Below are 22,320 nucleotides of genomic sequence, written 5' to 3' on the forward strand. Positions count from 1 at the left end.
TTTTGTAGAATATCCACATAATTTGGGGATTCAATAATGGCTTCCAGTTTGCAGTCATCTGCGAACTTTGTTAGCCAGAGTCCCTTAGTGCTGGCCTGTACTTCAGAGAAGTAGATGCCAAACAAGAGCAGTCCCAGGACTGAACCATGAGGTACTGCACGTGTCACTTGTCTGGAGCTGGATTTTGAGTTGGCTACTTTTACAGTGTGGGTTCTGTCAGTAAGCCAGTTGGCAACCCATCGAGTGACGTAGGGATTAATGCCCAACTTAGTAAGTTTGTCTATGATACCAGAGTGGGGGATGGTGTTTAAGGCCTTGGTGAGGTCCAGATAGGCTGTGTGGACCACCTTGATCTCATCCATGGCTCTGGGGACTGATTCAAAGAAGTCATTCAGGTTGAGGAGACAAGATCGGCCCTTTACGAAATCAAACTGGGTGGGGTCCAGTGTTTGCAGGTTGCCAATGTCTTTGTTTATAAGTTCCATGATAATGCATTCCATGGCTTTGCAAATCAGGCTCGTCAGACTGATGGGATGATAGTTCCTGGGATCCAAGGTGGATCCCCCCTTGTGGGGTGGGATAACTGTAGCTGTGCACCACTCATTGGGCACGAAGCCTGAGATAAGGCTATGATTAAACATGACACTTAGGTGAGGTGTCAGTTCATTTTGTAGTTCATGTAGTACACAGCCTGGGATGTTGTCTGGTCTCATGGATGCTGTATTCTTAGCTTTGGAGAGTGCATTTTGTACCTGTGTGGCCATGATTACAGGGATTTGGCAATCTTTTGGTATTGAGATGGGCCCTTTAGGGGGTTTGAGGGTGGTGAGGTTGGCACTGAATTGATCTGCCAGGATATTGGCAATATCCTTGGGACCGGTATATTTAATGCCATTCTGTTGTAGCTCAGAGCAGATCTGAGTATTGTCATTTAGATTCTTGACATAACTATAGGATGCCTTGTGGTTGTCCTTGGAATCTTTGGCAATTTTATTTTCATAACTAGCTTTGGAGGATTTTATGAGGGATCTCAGCTTCTTACTGAGGCTGGTAAGGGAGTATTTTGCATCCTGGGATTTTCCTCTTTTCTGCAACAGTTTCTTGCTTCTGTTGTATAATTTGTTTATGGCAGGAGACCACCAGAATGGCTTCCTTTTTTTGGAGGAGAGCATCTTGGTTCTATTTTGAATGGCACAATTCATGCACGAGTGGATGTGCTCATACAGTTTCTTAGTGTAGGATTCAGGAGTCGAACTTTCAGTTCTTGTCTACATGGGTGTCATGAAGTTTGTCACTTCTGACTTCAGTAGCATGAAGTTGGCTTTGGAGAAGTTATTTATGGAGGTTTCCCTATTGGGGGTAGGGGTGGGATGTGGACGTCAAGGGTGATTAGCTTATGGTCAGACCAGACCAATGAGGGGGTGACCACTGGTGTGGAGCATCGGTCTTCCATGTTGGTAATGACCAGGTCTAAGATATATGAGCCCCCTGGTGGGACTATGGATTAGTTGATCCAGGGCGTTGGAATTTATGAATTCTAAGAACTGTTTGCAAAGGTGTTGGCACCCGAGTAGTTTTCCCAATTAATGACAGAGTAGTTGAAATCACCCAGTATTAGGGTATTTGGTTGTATCTTAATATTTTCCAGTATGTTTAGAAAGGTGTAGTGAGAAGCTTGGAGCATGGTGGGGGATATTTAGCAAACTACAATTTGGATTGCAGTTATACCTTGTGTTAGTTGCACCTGTAGAATTTCAGATGCATTGTGTTGGGCAGCTTGCCTGGAGGTGTGAATAGCCTTGGTGAATATGGACACTTCTCTGCCTTTATTGTTTCAGTCCTGGTCTGGTGGCTGAAAAGTGCGGTAAGAGTTGTAGCCTGGTATTGCAGGGGTGTTCTCTGGAACCTTGAACCAGGTCTCAGTTACTGCACAGATATCGATGTTCTCCATTTTTAGGAGTGTCTCGAGAGAGAGTGCATTTTGAGGTTTACACTTCTAGCATTGAGTAGCATTACCTTCAGAGTTTGCATGCTGATATCTGTTATGGTGGTGGTTTTGTCTTTTGAGCCTTGCCTAAAAAGGCACTATAGGGGTGGCAAGAGCCTTAGCCAGTAACCTGAATCCCAGGAGGAGCACAGATAGAAAACAAAACTAACTTATAGAATATGTTTCTCAAATAAATAACCTGCATGTAATTGGGCTGTAGGAAGGAAAAAAGGAAACAATACCCCCTACCTTGAATGCCAAAGAATTATAGGGCAATATCCCAGTCTGTCCTTCTTCCCTCTCACCTATTAGGCTGGACATGCCTCCAAAACAGGATTGCAAACTACCCTGCCCATTAGATTAAGAACTTCTACAGCAAGAATGCAACCTATCAAACTCTGTTGCTTGTTCTCAGTCCAAATGATCCTCTAGCAGGATTGCAATGTTATCCTGCCCCGTAGTCTGCTGCTGTCAAGTCCCAGCACAGCATGTCAGCCTAATGTTATATAGTCTGTTGTACATTTCTTACTCAGTGACTGTCCCTGTTGCTTCCATGGGCCATTCCTTGCCATGTAGGCAAACTAACGGTAGACAAGAGTATTTTTTATTGACTTCCAGACTACAGTAAACTAGTCTGGAAGTCAGTAAAAAGTAGTCTTGCCTGCCATTAGTTTGTCTGCATGGCACTGCACTGTGTTAAGTACTATGTACTCTTTGTTACTATACTGCACCCTGGTGTCCTAGAATGTGATGGCTCCTTTTGTACTGCACTAAAATGAGCTTTGTAGTACACTGACTTTGCTAATGAGATGATTTTGTGCTGTTGTCTTTGAATCACAGCTCATGTCTGTTTCTTGCATTGCTGCAATGTGATGTACAATGTGCCTGCATGCACACATGCACAACCGATGTTACAATGTGATGTACACTGTGCATGTGTGCACACATGCACAACCAGTGCTGCAATGTGATGTACACTGTGCATGCATGCGCACATGCACAACCAGTGCTGCAATGTGATGTACACTGTGCATGCATATGCATATGCACAACCAATGCTGCAATGTGATGTACACTGTGCATGCATGTGCACATGTACAACCAATGCTGCAATGTGATGTAGACTGTGCATGCATGCACACATGCACAACCAATGTTGCAATGTGATGTACACTATGCATGCATGCATGCACACATGCACAACCAATGCTGCAATGTGATGTGCACTGTGCATGCGTGCACACATGTATGACCAATGCTGCAATGTGATGTACACTATGCATGCATGCACACATGCACAACCAATGCTGCACCGACCAATGCTGCAATGGGATGTACACTGTGCATGCGTGCACACATGTACGACCAATGCTGCAATGTGATGATCACTGTGCATGCGTGCACACATGCACAGCCAATGCTGCAATTTGATGCACATTGTGCATGTGTGCACACATGCACAACTAATGTAAAGCTTGATTTGGCACATGGCCATGCTGTTTTTGACTTTTATCAAAGTATCTTTCTGCCAGGAATTGCATTTCACTCAGTGTCAGGAATGTGTGGTTGTGCACATCAGACTACCATTTTTCTCCTCATTTTGACCTGAAGAGTGGACATGGGGAAGTTTTCTAATAATTAAGGTGTTTATATGTGTGTGAATGAGAGGGAGGATAGAGGAATGGTGAGGATGCAGAGAGTAGAGGTGGCGAAGGTAGATGAGTTTAAATACTTAGGATCAACAGGTCAGAGTAATGGTGAGTGTGGAAGGGAAGTGAAGAAGAGAATACAAGCAGGATAGAGTGGGTGGAGAAGAGCATCAGGAGTGATTTGTGACAGACGAGTACCAGTAAGAGTGAAAGGGAAGGTCTACAAGAGGGTAGTGAGACCAGCTATGTTTTATGGGCTGGGGACAGTGGCACTGACAAAAAGGCAGGAGTCAGAGCTTGACATGGCAGAGTTGAAGATGTTAAGATTTGCACTGGGTGCGATGAGGAAGGACAGGATTAGGAATAAGTATATTAGAGGGTCAGCCCAGGTTGAAAGTTTTGGAGACAAAGCCAGAGAGGCAAGATTACATTGGTTTGGACATGTGCTGAGGAGAGATGCAGAGTATATTGGGAAAAAGATGCTAAGAATGAAGCTGCCAGGTAACAGGAAAAGAGGAAGGCCTAAGATAGGGTTTATGGATGTGGTGAGAGAGGACATGCAGGTGGTTGGTGTGATAGAGCAAGATGCAGAGTACAGGAAGAAATGGAAACAGTTGATCTGCTGTGGTGACCCCTAACAGGAGCAGCCAAAAGAAGAAGAAGATGTCACAGACAAAAGATACAGGGTTTGATTATCACCTCTGAAAGAGAAATTGGCTAGGCTTAAAATGGTCCACAAATGCCCATTTGGTCATCTAGCCTATTACTTACCAATGAGCCTATGTACTATACAAGGACACTAGGGGGTGCCTGATGGAAGATTATGATGGTTCTGCTTATAAAACTGATGCCTGAAACCAGCTTCCAAGAAGGAGCATGGACAGGGATGCTTTTTCCAAAACAATGTGTGCCATTTGTGTAACTGGGGACACCTACTCTGATAAGGAGTACAGGCATGGGTACAGTGGCTTATATAGGTGTCACTATGCACTGGCTCATCCAGTTGGAGACAAAGATTATGGAGTGAGAGCCACCTTGTTATTGTATGTAGTTTTCCAAACACAAATTTCGTTACTTGTGCTTGATCTGGCACTGGGCCGTTGGCCTACCACCTGTAGCTGCAATTGCCTTCTGTTATGAAGGCTATACTGCATTAATCACTATTTGAGAATATTTTATAGAGTTGTTGTGAAGAGAGAGTCCAGTCAGCACAGCAGAATAAAATATAGTCACTTTATTAAAACAAGAAACAAAATAAAAATTAAAAGATAAGCACATTCACGTCTATCACAGGCGCTTCATCAGATCTACTGTTTAACTAAGTAGCATTTAAATACACTGGAACAGACCTCATTGAGGTAGGCACCTTGATCTCAGAACAGGTTTTAAAGGTACAGTGCCATTTAGACCTCTGTAGCAATCTGCTTGTAACTCTAAAATCAATTGGGTTTCCATGCACTCAGTTCTTGTTCTTTTGTCACCACCTCTATTGTTAGGGGTAACTAACTCTAAAACCAAGAAGACAAAAAATGAGTGGAATCATTTGCTAAAACATGCTTAACTAGAGCATTGCAGGTATTTTTTTTCAGAATATCTTTATGTTCATATATCCCGTCTTTTAATGCCCTATTAGTCTTCCCACAGTAGTAGTACCCACATACTTTACAAGCAGCAAGTTAAACAAGATCTATACTCTTACAGTCTGCATAAAAGTTAAAATAATAAGTACGACCAGCTGAAACATTCTCATAACTGCTAATACTATTTATATATTTACATGTTACAAAACCTACAGGTAAAGGACCATTTCCTATCTGAAATTACATTTCCCTTACTGGTAAGAGGTTTGTAGCATAATAACCTTTTAAAAGATCAGTTGTTCTTGAAGCTAAAATTAGGTGTATCGCCATTGAAGCTAAAACTAGGTGTATCACCAAGATGCCCCATAAACTTCTCATCAGTGGTGAGAATGTGCCAGTTTCTTTTAACCACATCACAGACTAAATTGACATCATTCAAGTAAGTCAAGCACGTCTGACTTTGTTATCCATACTCAATGTACAATGCACAACTTCACTCCTAGTAGAGAAATAGGGTCTGACAGAATCTCCCTTATGGCTAAGTACCTCATTCTTGCCATAGCTATCTCTTTCTCAGAGTAACCTCTTAACAGAAATTCATCCTTCTGCACTGCAATGGATTCTACCATAAAACTGTCATCCATATTCAATCTGCCAAGCCTGTAGAATTGACCCTTCAACACATTCGTATGAACATAGTTGGGGTGCATTCTTTCTCTATGTAGAACAATTACATTTTTACATGGCTTCCTGTACAATTAAATGGTCAGACCTTCAATCATCTTACTATCACGAATATTACATTAATAACTCTGAAACTAAAAATATGACAGGAATCAGAATATATCACATGTTTAACTAATGCATTCATCCAAACATTCCTACGTAGGAGATATGCAGAAATATTAGAGGAGGTGATATGAATAATTCTTTAGAGATGTGTGAATATGACTGGATTCTAAGGTATGGAGCAGATGTTTTCCTTGGTTTGAATAATACAATTAGTATTAAACCTGTTTTAATTAGAAAACAAATGCAATATCGATGATGAAGTAATCTTGTGATTATGTCATTTGTATTTATGTATTTCTGTTGGATAGCTGTGTCATATGACTAATTTAGTTTTGAAAAAAATAGATGTTTTTTAATTGGCAAGTTGAGCACTGATGAAGGGTATATCTGAAAAGTTTTGCATTTGTATGTTTGTATAATAAATTTTTAAGAGTAAACGTGTCTATGTTGTTTTTATTATTTTTGCTGATATTTTGGTTTCTGATATAGTTCACAGTACATTTATCCTTTCATCTTGATTTGCTTTATATAACAATCAGTATGACCTACTGTGTCACTTAATGTCTTCACTCAAAACCTCTCTTTTCACTTATTTCAGTTGTCTTTGTATTTCATGATACTTTACTGATTTCATCTCTACCCTTCTTTCCACTTACTATCTTCATCTTTATCAATCCTTTGATCATTATTATTATTACTATTACGTTGTCATTTTTAATTATAAAAATTATAACATTTCTCCTCTCTAAATAACAGTCCCATCAAAGATGAATCACACACTAAACTCCTCAGAGCTTATGTTGATGACGAACTTAAATTTGACATTCACATTAATAACTGTATAAAAAAACTCACCAAAAAGTTGGACTGCTGTACAGGAATAAAATATTCCTAACTCCTGAATCCAAATTGTCCTTAGCTCAAGCATACCTTCTTCTTACCCTTCTCTAAGCCGCCCCATTATTCACCCAACTACAAAAGAATCTGACTACCAAGCTTGACCACACATATAATAAAATAGCTTGATTCACCAGTAATCTCCCTTATCAAACACACCACTGTCTTGACCTGAAGAAACACCAAATCCTCCTGCCACAGCTCCATCTGACCCACTCTATCCTTCACCATTCCCTTGTTTGTCCACCTCTGACTAATCTTATCTCCCTCATATCCCTAACCTCAGCCTATGTAGCTCAGACCATCTCCTATTGTCTATCTCCAAACCTAACAAATCCATTGGTAAGATACTCTATAGCCACTCTGTCACCTCTGCCTGGAACAAACTCCCTCTACATTTACGCACAATTAATAATACTCACAGCTTTAAAATATCTTCAAAAGGATACCTGCATACCTCTTGGATCTGCTCCTACAATGACCCCACTTGAAAATCTTCCTCCTGCCTCTCTTTCGAAAACTAAGGTCCTCTTTTCTTTTTTCTACCTCAACTATGTATTTTAACTCAATTTTCTGATCAATCTTCCTTCACATCTAACTTCCCTCCTCTCAATCTCCTCCTCCTCTTCTTCTACCCCCAGTCCCTGTCTCCTCTTAAGGTTTTACCTCGCAATTACTGTCACGCTGAATGTTAAAAATTGTTTGAAATCAATGACTTTCGTTTTTAGTGTAATATGTTCCTAGGATTTACTTATATGTTCTTTTCCTTGTTTTTTAATGTATTTCTTACTTCCTTTGTATAAAGACCAATTGTTCTCCTGCTTTATTTTTTGTATTAATCAATGTATTGATTATTATGTAATTGGAGCTTTTCTTCTTGGGTCTCTGCTGTAAAAGGGCATCTTGCCCAGTCAGACTAACCCGGTTAACAAATGTCAAATAAATAAATAAATAAATAAATATTTTTTTTACATTACTATTAGATTTTCCAACCTAAGTATGCTTTCCACTTCTCACCTATAATCCTTCCTTTGACTTTCATCTTTCCCAATAATATATTTCTCCCAAACACACCCATCACTGAAGCCACTTAATAGGTACACAATCTGCCACAGTAAATTTACAGAACATATTCCTATGTGTTTTAATAATACTTGCAGGAGTTATTCAGACAAACTCTGGACCAATATAAAATACTATTCCATATACCTTCACTTTTCAGATCTCAAACCACAGCAACTATCACCAGCTAAATAGATTCAAATTTTGCTTCATTAATTATATTTGCATTAATAAAGTAGCCTCCATCTATGCATACATCCTACCCAATAACCTGGATGCTGATGATATTTGTGGAATTTGAGTAAAATCTGAGTCACATTCTCTGGGCATTCACTTCTCTAAGTTCTTTTTCATCTGCAAAAACAAGCCAACAAAAGAATCAGTGGAATTTGACTCCTGTTAGTTAAATTACATTTGAAATTCCAGGTAACAGATGCATCATGTGACACAGATAATGTCACTTTTATCTGGATTCCGACTGAAGTTTATAGCTATAATATTATTAAACTCTGATCACCCTTGTATAGTACCCAGCTACCTTCCCACCATCTTCCTTTGGTAACTTGCTCACTTCCCTCTATCATCCATTAATCAGTTCACCAAATTCTTTCTTCTAGGGAATGAAACATCAGTTTTCTTGGCCCTACTCAAAAGGATCTTGACTCTTTGGAGTGAATAATCCTACCAGACCCTTAATAACAGTAATCTAACATTCTTTGATACAACAATAAAATAAAACTTGCATTGTTACTAACTACTTTAACTCAATGACTTCTGCCTGTTCACTTTATTTTGTTCTCATAAAAATCATAAGAAAAACACTTATTAGTTATCCATCCATCCGCAACCCCTTTTCCCATTTTTGCACATGGGGTTGGGGTGTCACTTTGCCAGTGACAATCATAAAGAGCCGAGGTAGAGGGTTTAATTCTCACATTTGAAAGGGAAATTGGCACATCTTAAAATATCTCAAAAGGCAGCTAATCTAGTACTTACCTGTTGAACCTATGAAGACTGAACTGAATAAGCTAGGATTTGCAGACTGCAAAAAATATTTGACCTGACAAAGATGGAATACTGCTTGCCTAACATAAAGGCCAAGAGATTTGCCACAGTAATGAAGAGCAAAGCATCAGAGAAATTCCACCATATTCTGGAATGTCTCCGCAGATGGCATGAAGAAGCTTTATAAGGTTGTAAGACAATGACAGAGGAATAAAGCATGTAGTCATCCCACACCCTTCAAAAGGGATGGCAGGAACAACCTGCTGACCAGTCCACAAGACATAAAAGGCAGATGGAAAGACTACCTCTAGCAACTTCTGAATAAAGAAAACCACATAGAAGCTGTACTGCCCTATACCCAGACTACAGTGAAAGAGGAAGAAGACACTAAAGAAGAAGAAATATGGTGCAGTGGAGCAGCGGTAGTATTGTCGCCTCACAGCAAGAGGTCATCCGGTTCAATTCTCGGATGGAGTGCCTTCTGTGTGGAGTCTGCATGTCTTCCTTGCATTTGTGTGGGTTTCTTCAGGGTGCTCTGGTTTCCTCCCACATTTCAAAGACATGCATCTGGAGCATTTCTCCCTGAGCCTCTGCTGAAAATTGGCTTCATTCTAAGTCGAACTTTCCCAGGAAAAAACAAATAAAATAAAAATAAATAAATAGAAACCAGACTACATAATATGAAGTCAAGGCTGACTTGCTCAAAGATGTTGAGTAGCTTAGGGGAGAAATTACTTCTGTAAGTACTCAAGACAGTATGGGGAGAAAGGCATATCTCAGATGACTGGAGTACAAGTATTCTACTGCAGTGTACAAAAGCAAAGGAGATATTTATAAATGTGGGCAGTAAAAAGTATCAAACTCATGTCACACTTCATGGAAATGCCAGAGAGGGTGAATGATACACAAGTACAGACAGTAGTCATACATCACATGGAGGATGAGTAGCTTGGATTCAGATCAGGATACAGAACAACTAACCCAATGTTTGTAGTGGGGCAGATAATGGAAAAGAAGATACAAATGATGAAAGTGTCCAACTGGGCATGCCTAGACTTGGAGATGCATTTGACAAGGCCCCAAGACCACTGATTTGGGCAGCCTTGAGATGGTTCAATGTCCCAAAAACATTGACATAATTAGTGTATGCTATATGCAAGGACATCATCACACAAGTATAAAGAGTTTTTGAACTCCCAATGGGAGTATATTTGCATCAGGATTCAACTCTGAGCCTAGTCATTTTCATACTGGTGAAGGACTATATTAGGAAATAGGTCAGAGGGTCAGAACATGAAAGCTGCTGTCTGCAGATGATGTGACATTACAAGCAGACTGAACAAGAACTTCAAAAAATGACAGGGGACTGGAATGCAAAACTCAAGGCACATGGGCTAAAACAGAGTACAGGGAAGATAATGGTCATAGCAGCAAATTAGGGAATCACATAAAGCTACAAATTTGATAGAAGGAAACTAGTAGAACAGGTTAACAGGATTATGTATCTGAGAGCTGCCACTGACGAGAAGGGAAGTCTGAATGAGCAGAGAAAAGTTAGAATCGAAGGTTCTGCAGCCAAACGGCCCACAATTTCAGGAGCATTGTGTGTAACAGAAGAGTGCCCAAGATGCTGAATAGTAGCTGGACAGTGAAAGCAGAGCAAACAAGGGAGTGTGAAGTGATGGAGTTGAAGAACCTGAGATGGGTAGTGAGATATTAGTGGCTATACAAATCAATAAATTAGGGTATCAAACCAGAAGCCAAAGTTTCCCACATGCAGAAAAGTTCAAGGGGAATATACATATATATATATATATATATATATATATATATATATATATATATATATATATATATAACACACACACCAAAACCTGATAAAATAAACTCCAGAAATGACTGCAGAAAGGAAAAGCCAAAATCAGTATTACGCATTTCGTCCACCTTTAATCAGCATGAAGTTGATGCTGATTAAAAGTTGGCGAAATGCGTAATACTGATTTTGGCTTTTCCTTTCTGCAGTCATTTCTGGAGTTTATATATATATATATATATATATATATATATATATATATATATATATATATATGGTTCCCATTCAGAAGCCTGAAACATCATAAGCCTGAAAATCAAAATCCTGAAACCAAAAGCCTGAAAATTCAGAATCCTGAAAACTCAAAATCCTGAAAGCCCAAAATCCTGAAAGACCAAAATCCTGAAACTCAAAATCCTGAAAACACAAATAATGCTAATATGTCACTATAAAGACACTAATATCTACCAACTGACCCTGACCCTAACCCTAACCCTAAGGTCCGTCACTATCGCACACTCACCTGACCCGCACCCTAAACCTAACTCACTTAAACCCCCCTAACCCCAATATTTGTCACTATTGCATACATGCCTAACCTGCGCCCTAACCCTAACTCACTTAAACCGCCCCTAACCCTAAAATAAAACCAACCGCACACTTACCTGACCCCAACGCATGACCTAACACCACAGGGCTAACAATAGCAAAGCCACAATGACATCAGTATGTCTATTTTGTGTTTTCAGGATTTTGAGTTTCAGGATTTTGGTCTTTCAGGATTTTGGGCTTTCAGGATTTTGAGTTTTCAGGATTCTGAATTTTCAGGCTTTTGGTTTCAGGATTTTGATTTTCAGGCTTATGATGTTTCAGGCTTCTGAATGGGAACCATATATATATATATATATATATATATGGATCTAGGACATTTGCTCGAGTGAGCAAACATCTGAATCCATAATAACCGAACACACTTTAACATAAGCACTTTTATTGAAAAAGTGCTTTCGTTAAAGTGTGTTACAAAAAAAATAAAAATAAAACACTAAATTTACATTTTAGATGGGGGCTTTGCCCCCCTGCACCCTCCATGCACCCCCTACTTTAACATAGACCCACCTAGACCGCACTACAGTGGGAAAAAGGGAAATTTCCCTTACCCCAACCGTAATATAGCCTCGGCAACAAGCATACTTACCCAAAAGTGCTTCTTTGGTGAAAAGCACTTTCGTGCATGTATGCCCGGCTGTTTGAAATTCAGTCATTTGCTCACTTGGGTTAAGGATAGTGGATAGATAGTACTGTATGTACAGTTTAGTGTAGGGTTAGATGTAGGATTTTAAGTGTATGTGTGTGGATTGCTGTTTTTTTGGTGTGCTTATGTTGTGTGTGTGTTTCTCGGAACAGTGATTTTTTTCCCAGAGAAAAAAATTTCTGATCTGAGCTTTCGATGTTCTTAGATTTTGTGGTTAGAAGTGCGAGGTTGTTGCATTTGATGATGTGCTGTTTTGTTGAACTGACATAGACCCCTCTCCTATTATCTCTTGTGCTGACAACATCTCTAAACTTCTTTCTATCACCCAAAACTCCTTCTCATCTGTGGAAAAATGGTTCACAAAGCATAAACTTATACTCAACCCCCAAAAAACAAAGCTACTTCTATTTCTCCCCAAAACACTCCACCACCTTAAATCCACCTTTACTATTTCTTCGCTAGATAACACTCTAATCAAAACTGAGCCTCACACTAAGTTACTGGGTACAATAATCAATGTCCTACTCAAATTTGACATCTATATCCAACACTGTATCAAAAAAACTAACATGAAACTGGTTCTTCTCTACAGGAATAAGACATTCCATGCTCCCACTCTTGCCCAAGCCTATCTCCTTTCATGTCTCCTCTATGCCTCCCCTATCCAAACTCACCTCCAGTCACACCTTCTCTCCAAATTAGAACAAGTTTACAATAACACAGCCAGATTCGCCAGTAATAAACATTATAACTCCCATCATTGCCCTGCCCTGAAACGGCTTCAATAGCTAGAATTTCCCCAGCTCTTACTACTTGCCTGGCCCCAGCTGACACACTCCCTACTCAACAAACCGCTAGCCTGCTCGTCACTCTCGACCTTATTATCCCCTTATACCCCAACCCGGTCTCTTTGTAGTTCCGACCTGCACCTTGTACTCTTTGTAGTTCCGACCTGCACCTTGTAGACATCTATAAACCCAACATAACTTATGGTAAATTCCTCTATAAACATTCTGTGTCCCTTGTGTGGAATAGGCTACCATCTCACATTCGTAGCATCACTAGTTCCAGTTGGTTTAAAACTGAAGTCAGGCTCTACTTTCTGAACTCAAAAGCCTGTCCTTGCCAAAATCCTCCATAATCTGCATTTTCCTTTCTTTTTCTTTTCACTACCTGCCTACACCTGATAATTCAATGACTAATCTGCTCACTAGACAATACTACATTATGCTACTTGGGTAAGATATGTCATTATTGTAAATACTTAAATGTACTAGTTGTACTTACTTAATTTTGTTTTATTTTTATTACATGTATTCATTTTACCTGATTACTGTATATGTAATTTTTGCTTATGTTGCATTGCTGCATTGATTTTCTTGGGTTTTGTATATTGCCTACTATGTTATCTTTTTATGTTTGCATTGCTGGAGCATTTCTCCTCGGTCTCCACTGAAAATGGTCCATTGGCACAGATGGACTAACCCAGATAAATGTCAACTAAATAAATAAATAAATCAGATAGCAGATGTGTCGATCTTTACATAAAAACCCTTGCAATTCTGAATGTATGAAAATGTATGAAACAATCAAGCAGTTCCCCATTCAATCAGCAAAACTCCTACCAGAAGGACTATTATTTATATAATTTTCCCGAATTAAATGAAACAACTGAACTGTAGGATTAGAACACAGACCGAAATGTAAACTTAGGTATTATAAAACAAGTAAGTTTTTACCAGGAATTATACAAATATGGAGGACAATAAATCAATGCAACAAAACAAGCACTTGGCTATGCCTTGTATCACATTACAAATGTGAAGTTTGACCATCTAGAACATTAACATAATCCCAGGACAAACAACATTGCTTAAACATATTGCATACTCACACAATCCAGTAGGTACACATACAAAATTCGAACATGTCATAGTAGATATGTGAATTCCTACACAAGGTAAGACAAAATGGAATAGCTTGAAGAAATACAGAAAAAGGATCAGTGTGTTTACTATATACCTTACTTATATTCTTCCACATAGGAAATGAACCATAACTGGAAAGTTCTAGAGCAACCTAGCCTAATATTGTATATTTGTCATATTACCCCATGTAGTAATATTGACAGATACACCAAAAATATTATTTAGTTTTCCATGAAAGCATTACTATAATTCAGATTTCTAGTCCAATATATCCTCTATAATAAAACCAAATTTCAGTGAAGCTATGATAAAACTGGATGGTAGCCTTGTTTACAAAAATATAACTGTCTTGAGTCGATGTCTTTGAAGAAAGAAATGTATGTTCACTGTCCTGGAAAGGTAAAAGTTTTATCAACTGGTGATTGTTTTCATGAAAGAGATATGTTATTATTTTTCTACTTAAAATATTACTGCTGAGTTTTTCCTATATGTTCTGGGATAATGACCAATGTATTTCTTAAGTACTAATTGTCTGATATTATTCATCTATTTCTTTTATGTTTCTTAGTCTTTCATTGACATATCGGCTTCATTTATATTTAATAAAATGTGCATAAGCACTGTAATAGAGAATTAGTAATTCACTAGAAAAATCTACCAGCATGAATCAAAAATGTATATTTATTAAAAAGTGCTATTTTTTTACTAGACAGAGATTCTGTAACTGAAGCAGCGTGAAGCTGTGCACCCCGTCATACCTTCTGCTGGATTTTAGCTCATACTGGACGTACTGCAAACTCTCTTTCAAGCCAATAACTTTAATGAAACCACATTACAATTTTTCCCATAAGTTTTTTTTTTAACTAGGGTATATGATTTATCTTATGTCAAACCATGTGCAGAAGCAATTATTTATTTATTCCTGTATCAGATGAACTGTTGTTTCACTTCTTCTTCCTTGGACATCTTGCAGACAGAGCATAGCCTACTTCCTTAGCTGACCCATTAAGTGAACTCATCTATTTTAGAATCCACATTTTCAGCACCTCAGGCTTTACTACTATAGAACAGAGGACAACACTTATGACTTGTGGTACATTTCATAACAATAGTCATGCCCGAACGTTGTAACTGGAAAAATCAATCGAAAGTACGAAAGTACATTTAGTAGAAGTCAGTTTTTAACAGTGATAAATGATAATATTTGCATTCAGTCCATCTGCAAAATGTATAAATTGCATGTTAAATTAATGCTGCCAAACCATTATATCTCTGCAGCTGTGTTTATGACAATTTAATTGATTCTTTTTTGAGTTTATTGTTCATTGTTAGAGAGCCCCAGAATGTTGCTCTAAGCATTGTCAACCTGCCTTTGGTTCCTACAGGATGTATAAAGAAATGCAGTTTTAAACATTCCAGTCATATGCACTATTGGTTTTATTCCTTAATTTAGGAATTTAGATTGAATCCGTTATTTAAATAAAACATTTTATTGTATTATTTGTCTAGCACCTGGTATGCATAAATTGATTTTTAAATGCTTGGAAACATGCAGTAGTTAGCTAGCAATGATCTTTTCTGTGCAAATATAGAATACAACCACACTAGCAAAGTAACCTGAATATTAAAATGTTACATTAATTTCATTAAACAAAGTATACAACAGCAATATAAAACTCAGGATCCATCAGAGGTATTATAATGATAACCAAAAAGTGCAACTTCAGTGTAATTCAAGGTTGTGCATTTATTCCTCATGCAAATATGTTTTTGTATCTGTGTGTTTTTGGTGTATGTATCTATGTATGTGTTTTCAAATAATAAATAATGTAGTTTATATATCTATTATGTGTCGATTGAAGGTTACAAATGCTATACACTTGAACAGAATGGTTATAAAAGCTCATATTTTGGCACAGATGCATAAATCTCAACTACAGTGACAAAAGTCACCGTAGCACTGGATAGCAGTAACATGGTACATGCAGCGTATCTGGACCCGCCCAAAGCCTTTGACACAATTCTCCATGCAGGCATTATTGACAGACTTGAAAATCTACATAGAAATCCATATGTCGTTTGGTGGATAGTTGACTTATTATCTGATGAAAGCCATGTGGTTAGAGTTGCAGAAGCCTCTTGTGAAAGTAAAAAAAGTTGCAAGAAATATGCCACAGGGCTCAGTGGTGGCCCCTCTTCTATTTGATGTCTATTGGTCAGATATTTAGGCCAACACTCCTGACCTATGGTTATATAGGTTTGCAGGTGGGTGTTATGCAATTTCCCACTGACTCACATCTGCTCCAAACATGGGTTGGACTATATTAGCAACTGGTACAAGGACAGTGGTCTGAAACTAAATGTGAATTAATGCAATATAGTTAATTTTGGTAAGAACACCTTTCCACTTCATACCATACAAATGACACACTCCATTCAATCAGACACTGTTGTAAGTGATCTACGTACTCTAGGTAATGCATTCATTCAGCATCATCTTTATCGTCACTAATTTCCGTTTTGCTATATTCTCTGTAGCTTAACTGCATTAACTGTCACCATCTCTCTTGTTTCGCTGCCACTTTCCTGCACTCTTTGACATGCATAACTGATTGTTCTTCTGTCACACAATCCATCCATCTCTTTTCTAGTTACCCTCATTTCCTCTTGCCTTCTCCTGTATGTTCTAAGTCTTCTCCATGAGACTGTCTTCTAATTTCCTGCACATGGGCCCAGACTACTGTAATTCTTTCTCATTAACTTTCTCTGCAATTGGATTTATTTGGACTTCTACTCTAATGTTTTCTTTTCTTTATCTGTCCAATGGTGTGTATCCTACCACCCATCTCAGGCACTTCATCTCTGTCATTTCTAACTTCCTCAACTGCTCTGCATTCACTGCCCAAGTTACTGTATTATACGGTAGTACCAGTTGTACCACTGTTTTGTACATTTTACTTATCAGCTTCTTTGACATTCTTCTGTCACACCCAAATGCTGACACTTTGTGTTAACTTGCTGCAGTGCCTCTGGCTTTAGCTTTGACCTCCTCACTAAGATTTCCCTTCTCCTCAATCACCCTTCCTGCATGCTTGAGGCTGTTAACCTGTACCTCTATTTCCCTTTTAATCTCAATTCTCAGCTTCTTCTGATTTCCTCCATTTGCTGCCATTACAGCTTTCTTATCTGTACTCAGTTTCATCCCATGTGCCTTCAGCTTTACATTCCATTCCCCTATCATAGGTTCATAGGTAGGTATTAGGCTATTGGCCCTAGGGCCTATACAAGCCTAGCCAAAAAGGTACCCTGGCTTTAGCCACCCAAGAAAATTATTTTCCTGTGCCCCTGTCAAGCAGAACCACAGAAGTGATCCCCAGGGTGAATTTCCTATTACCTATCCAATCATCAAGATTTTTCTTGAAGAGTGCTAATGAGGAGCTCTGTTTGACATAGATAGGTAGTCTGTTCCAGAGTATGGGAAGTCTCTGGGACAAGAATCTATCCCTCCAGCATGTTCTGTTTATTGTGGTGACAAGGTTTAGGTCCCTAGAGCATGTAGCTCAGAGGGATTGGGATTTCTTTAAGTGGAGCATGTCCAACAGCTCTGGGTTTGACATAGCTTTGTATGTTAGGCAGAAATCGCCTCTGAGTAGGTGATATGCGATGGAGTAAAGCTGGAGTTTTTTGAGACGGTCTGTGTAAGGCATCTGTTTGACGCCAGTAATCTTTGTGAGGTATTTTTTGCAGCCTTTCCAGTTGTTGTAGATGTCTTGTGAGGTACATACCAAAAGGGACATTGTACTCTATAATGGGTCTTATGAGTGATGGGTACAGGGGAATAATGACCTCTTTTTTTCTGGATGAGAAACCTTTTGTGATGAGGTGTGCCACGTAGAAGAATTTTCTGACCACTGTGGCAATGTGATTATCAAAGGAGAGACTACTGTCCACCTGTGTCCCAAGGTTTCTTATCACACTTTTGGTGTTAAGTAGACTACCGCCTATGTGGTAGTTTATGGGTACAGAGTTTTTACCACAGGGGATGACAATGCACTTTTTGGCATTGAGCTTGAGACCATGTCTTTGACACCAGGCATCTGTCTCAGTGAGGCCCTTTTGTAGGATGTCCACATCGTTAGGAGTTTCAATTATAGCTCCTAGTTTGCAGTCATCTGTGGATTTAGTTAGGCAAAGACCTTCTGTGTTAGCCTGTACTTCAGAGAAGTAGATACCAAACAGGAGAGGACCCAGGACTGAACCCTGTGGTACGTCACTTTTCACTGGTCTGAAGTCTGATTTGGAGACTGCCACTTTAACGGTGTGGGTTCTTTCAGTAAGCCAGTTGGCAACCTATCTTGTGACATAGGGATTTATACCTAGTTTAGTGAGTTTATCTATAATTCCAGAGTGGGGGATGGTGTTGAATGCCTTGGCGAGATCTAGATAGGCTGTGTGAACAACCTTACCCTCATCTATGGCTTTGGTGACTACTTCAAAGAAGTCTATCAGGTTTAGGAGACATGATCTGCCTTTTACAAACCCAAACTGTGTGGGGTCCAGAGTTTGGAGATCTCCTATGTCTTTGTTTATGAGTTCCATGATGATACGTTCCATGGCCTTGCAGACGAGGCTCATCAGGTTAATGGGGCGGTAGTTCCTGGGGTCTGTTGTGGCCTCCCCTTTGTGGAGTGGGATAACTGTCACAGTGTGTCATTCAATGGGCACAAAGCCTGAGGTGAGGCTATGATTGAACATGGTACTTAGGTGGTATGCCAGTTCATTCAATAGTTCATGTAGAAGGCAGCCTGGGATGTTGTCAGGTCCCATGGATGCTGTGTTCCTGGTTTTGGAGAGTGAAGTTTTTACCTGTGTAGTATGATTACAGGAACTTTGCATTCTTCTGGTATAAAGATGGGCCCTTTAGGGGGTGAGAGGGGGGTAAAGTTAGCACTGAACCTATCTGCCAGGATGTTGGCAATATCAGTTGGTTCTGTATATGCAGTGTCATTGTGCTGTAACTCAGAGCAGATCTGAGTGTTGCCATTGAGATTTTTGACAAAGCTATAGAATGCTTTGTGGTTGTCTTTAGAATCAGTGGCAATTTTGTTTTCATAACTAGCTTTGGAGGATTTTATGAGGGATCTCAGCTTCTTACTGAGGCTGACCAAGGAGTTCCTCCAATCGTGGGATTTTACTCTTTTTTGCAAGTTTCTTTCTTCTGTTGTAGAGTTTGTTTATGGCAGAAGACCACCAGATTGGCTTTCTTTTTTTGGAGGATAGCATCTTGGTTCTGTTAGGGATAGCATGATCCATGCACTCGTGTAAGTGCTTATAAAGTGCATTTGTGTAGGATTCAGCAGTCGTACCTCTATTGTCCATCTGCATGGGTGTCGTGAAGTTTGCCACTTCTGTCTTAAGAAGTGTGAAGTTGGTTTTGGAGAAATTTTTTACGGTTGTTTTTCTAATTGGGGGTGGGAGCAGGATGTGGATGTCTAGGGTGATTAGCTTGTGGTCAGATCTGATCAACGAGGAGCTGACCTCTGGTGTGGAACATCAGTCACCCATGTTGGTGATGACCAGGTCTAGGATATTGCTGCCCCTGGTGGGGTTGTGGATAAGTTGATCCAAAGCGTTGGAATTGATGATTTCCAGAAAACGTTGAGCAAAAGAGTTGGTACATGAGTAGTTTTCCCAGTTAATGGTAGGGTAGTTGAAATCACACATTATTAGAGTGTTGGGTTGTACCTTAATATTTTCCAGTGTATCAAGAAAAGAGGAGTGGGAATCCCGGGGCATGGTGGGGGGTCTGTAGCAAGCTACAATCTGGATTGTGGTTTTGCCCAGAGTTAGTTGAACTTAGATAATCTCGGATGCATTATGCTGAGCAACTAGCTTGGAGGTGTGGATATCCTTAATGAATATGGACACACCTCCACCTTTAGTGTTTCGGTCTGGGTTTGGTGGCTGAAAGGTGTGGTATGAATTATAGCCTGGTAATGCAGGGGTGCTCTCTGGAGCTTTGAACCAGGTCTCTGTCACTGCACAGATGTCAATTTCTCCATTTTAAGGAGTGCCTCGAGTGAGTGCATTTTGAGGTTTAGACTTCTAGCATTGAGTAGCATTACCCTCAGATTTTGCTTGCTTGTACCTGTTATGGTGGTGAATTTGTCATTTGAACCTTGCCTAAAAAAGGCACTATAGGGATGGCAAGAGCCTTTGCCAGTATCCGGAATCCCAAGGGCGACAGGTGCAGGCCATCTCTGGCAAAGCAGTGTGGTCTGTCGATCATGTCATCCCAGGCAGACAGATACTGGATTCCCTTAGGATGACACCAGAAGCTTAGCCAGTTGTTAAGTCAATCATTTTGTCCTTGTACTGTGGTGTCATTCTGGGTGATGGCAGGATGCTACTCAGGGCTAGGATCATACCGGCCTGGGCTACAAGATCAGAGAGCTCCTCCGTGTCTCTTTTCATGTAGTCCAGGGAGGTACCTCTCAGGTCATTCACACCAACATGGACAATGACAGAGTCATATTTGTACTTGTTGTAGAGTGACCTGAGTGAATGCATTATGTGGTGGCTCTTGGCACCTGACAGGCAGCTGACAGTAACTTTTTCCTTGTTTAGCCTGGTGAGTGGAACATCAGTGTGCCTGACTATAGAGTCACCTATGACTAGAGTGTTGGGTACGTTATGCCTTATGGGCTGTAGTTGAGTGGCACACTATGTGGGCTATGTGTCATTTGGGTTGTGTTGGGCGATGGAGGTTGCTTGCATTTCTGTTTTGGAGGTCTCTGTTGTTTGGGCAGATTTGTACTGACAGCCTCCACGAATGTAGATGTGTGTTTTGTGGTTCTGTGTGTTTTGATGGTGTAGGTTTTGAGGGACTATGTGATGAGTGTGGTGTGATGCAAGTGTTTACCTTCTCCTCTTGACTGTCTAGGTCAGTCTTTGGTGAAGAGAGCTTTGCTTCCAGTTTGGCTATATAAGTGCATCTCTCACAGGTCTTAGTGTTGGGTGGTAGGAGGAGAGGGTTGTCTGTGTACATGAGGCAATTGCTGCATTGTCCCAAGATGCCCAGATTCATGAGGTAGATAGGAGAAAACACCGGGAGCTGACCTTTAGACATGCCTGAATAAGTGCTTATTTATTAAGTACTAAAAATTGTTTTCTTCTAGACAAGTGAGGAAAGTTGAGTGCTGTATTAATTTGTAACTTAACTTAGTGCTTACAATGAGTTCTGAACAAGTGCTGAGATCAAAGAAACAGATGAGTGCCAAAACTAAAAAGCTGGCTAGTTGCAAGGGAAATTTTAAAGAACAGACTTTAAGGTGCCAGGAATAGTTTAACCATTTGCTGAAGTTCTTGTTAAGAGTCTGTCTACAGTGCCACATCATCTGCATACAGAAGCTTTGTTGATCTGTCTCCTCTAAACCTTTTGCTAATATAGCCCATTACCAGTATGAACAGCAGTGGACTCAGAGCTGGACCCTGGTGCACACCCACACCCATTGGGAACCCCTTTGTTAGAGCGAACACTGTTCATACTTGAGTCATTGGGTCCTTATACATAGCTTACACTAATTCTGCCAGTGTTTCTGGGACTTCTAACCACTGCAGGACTGCCTAAATCCACCTTCATGGGACCTTGTCATATGCATTCTTCAAGTCTAGAAATGCTCATTTGGACTCATTCTTCATCTCTAGCTTCTTCTCAGTTACCTGTCTCACTGCAAACATTGGGGTGGTTGCACTGCATCCTCATCTGAATCCAAAATGCAGATTTTCAATTATACTTTCAACTATTCTGCACATTTATTTATTAATCACCCTCTCAAGAACTTTCATGCCATGTGACAGGAGTTTGATGTGTACTGTCCACAGTTGTGAATGTTCCCTTTTGTTCTTGTACACTGGCACTAGAATGCTTATCCTCTAGTCACACACTATTAGCCTTTCTCTCCAAACTGCTATGAGCACCCCCTGGAGGCATTTCTCACCTGTGTCACATAACATCATGATCATATCTGTGGTGACCTCACCTGAGCCTGCTGCTGGTCCTGACTTCATTTTCCTTCTTCCTGCTCTTACCTTCTCTAGGGTGTGCTCTAGGGTGGGCTCCTCTTCGTCTTACTGGTGTAGTACCTCTTCTGTGGAATTTTCCTCATTCAGAAGGAGCTGGAAGTGCTTTTGTCTGCATTTGATGTCATCTGGACTGGTGAGCAGGTTGTTCCTGGTATCTCTTATGAAAGACAACTAGTGATCATCTTCTTTATCTTCCTGTCTTTGACTTGCAACCTGACAAAGTTTCTTTTTGCCATCAATTTATTCTCTTCCATATGCTGGTAGAGT

Source organism: Protopterus annectens, chromosome 15.part0, assembly GCF_019279795.1.
Source record: "Protopterus annectens isolate FY-2018-M chromosome 15.part0, PAN1.0, whole genome shotgun sequence".
Taxonomy (NCBI): Eukaryota; Metazoa; Chordata; order Ceratodontiformes; family Protopteridae; genus Protopterus; species Protopterus annectens.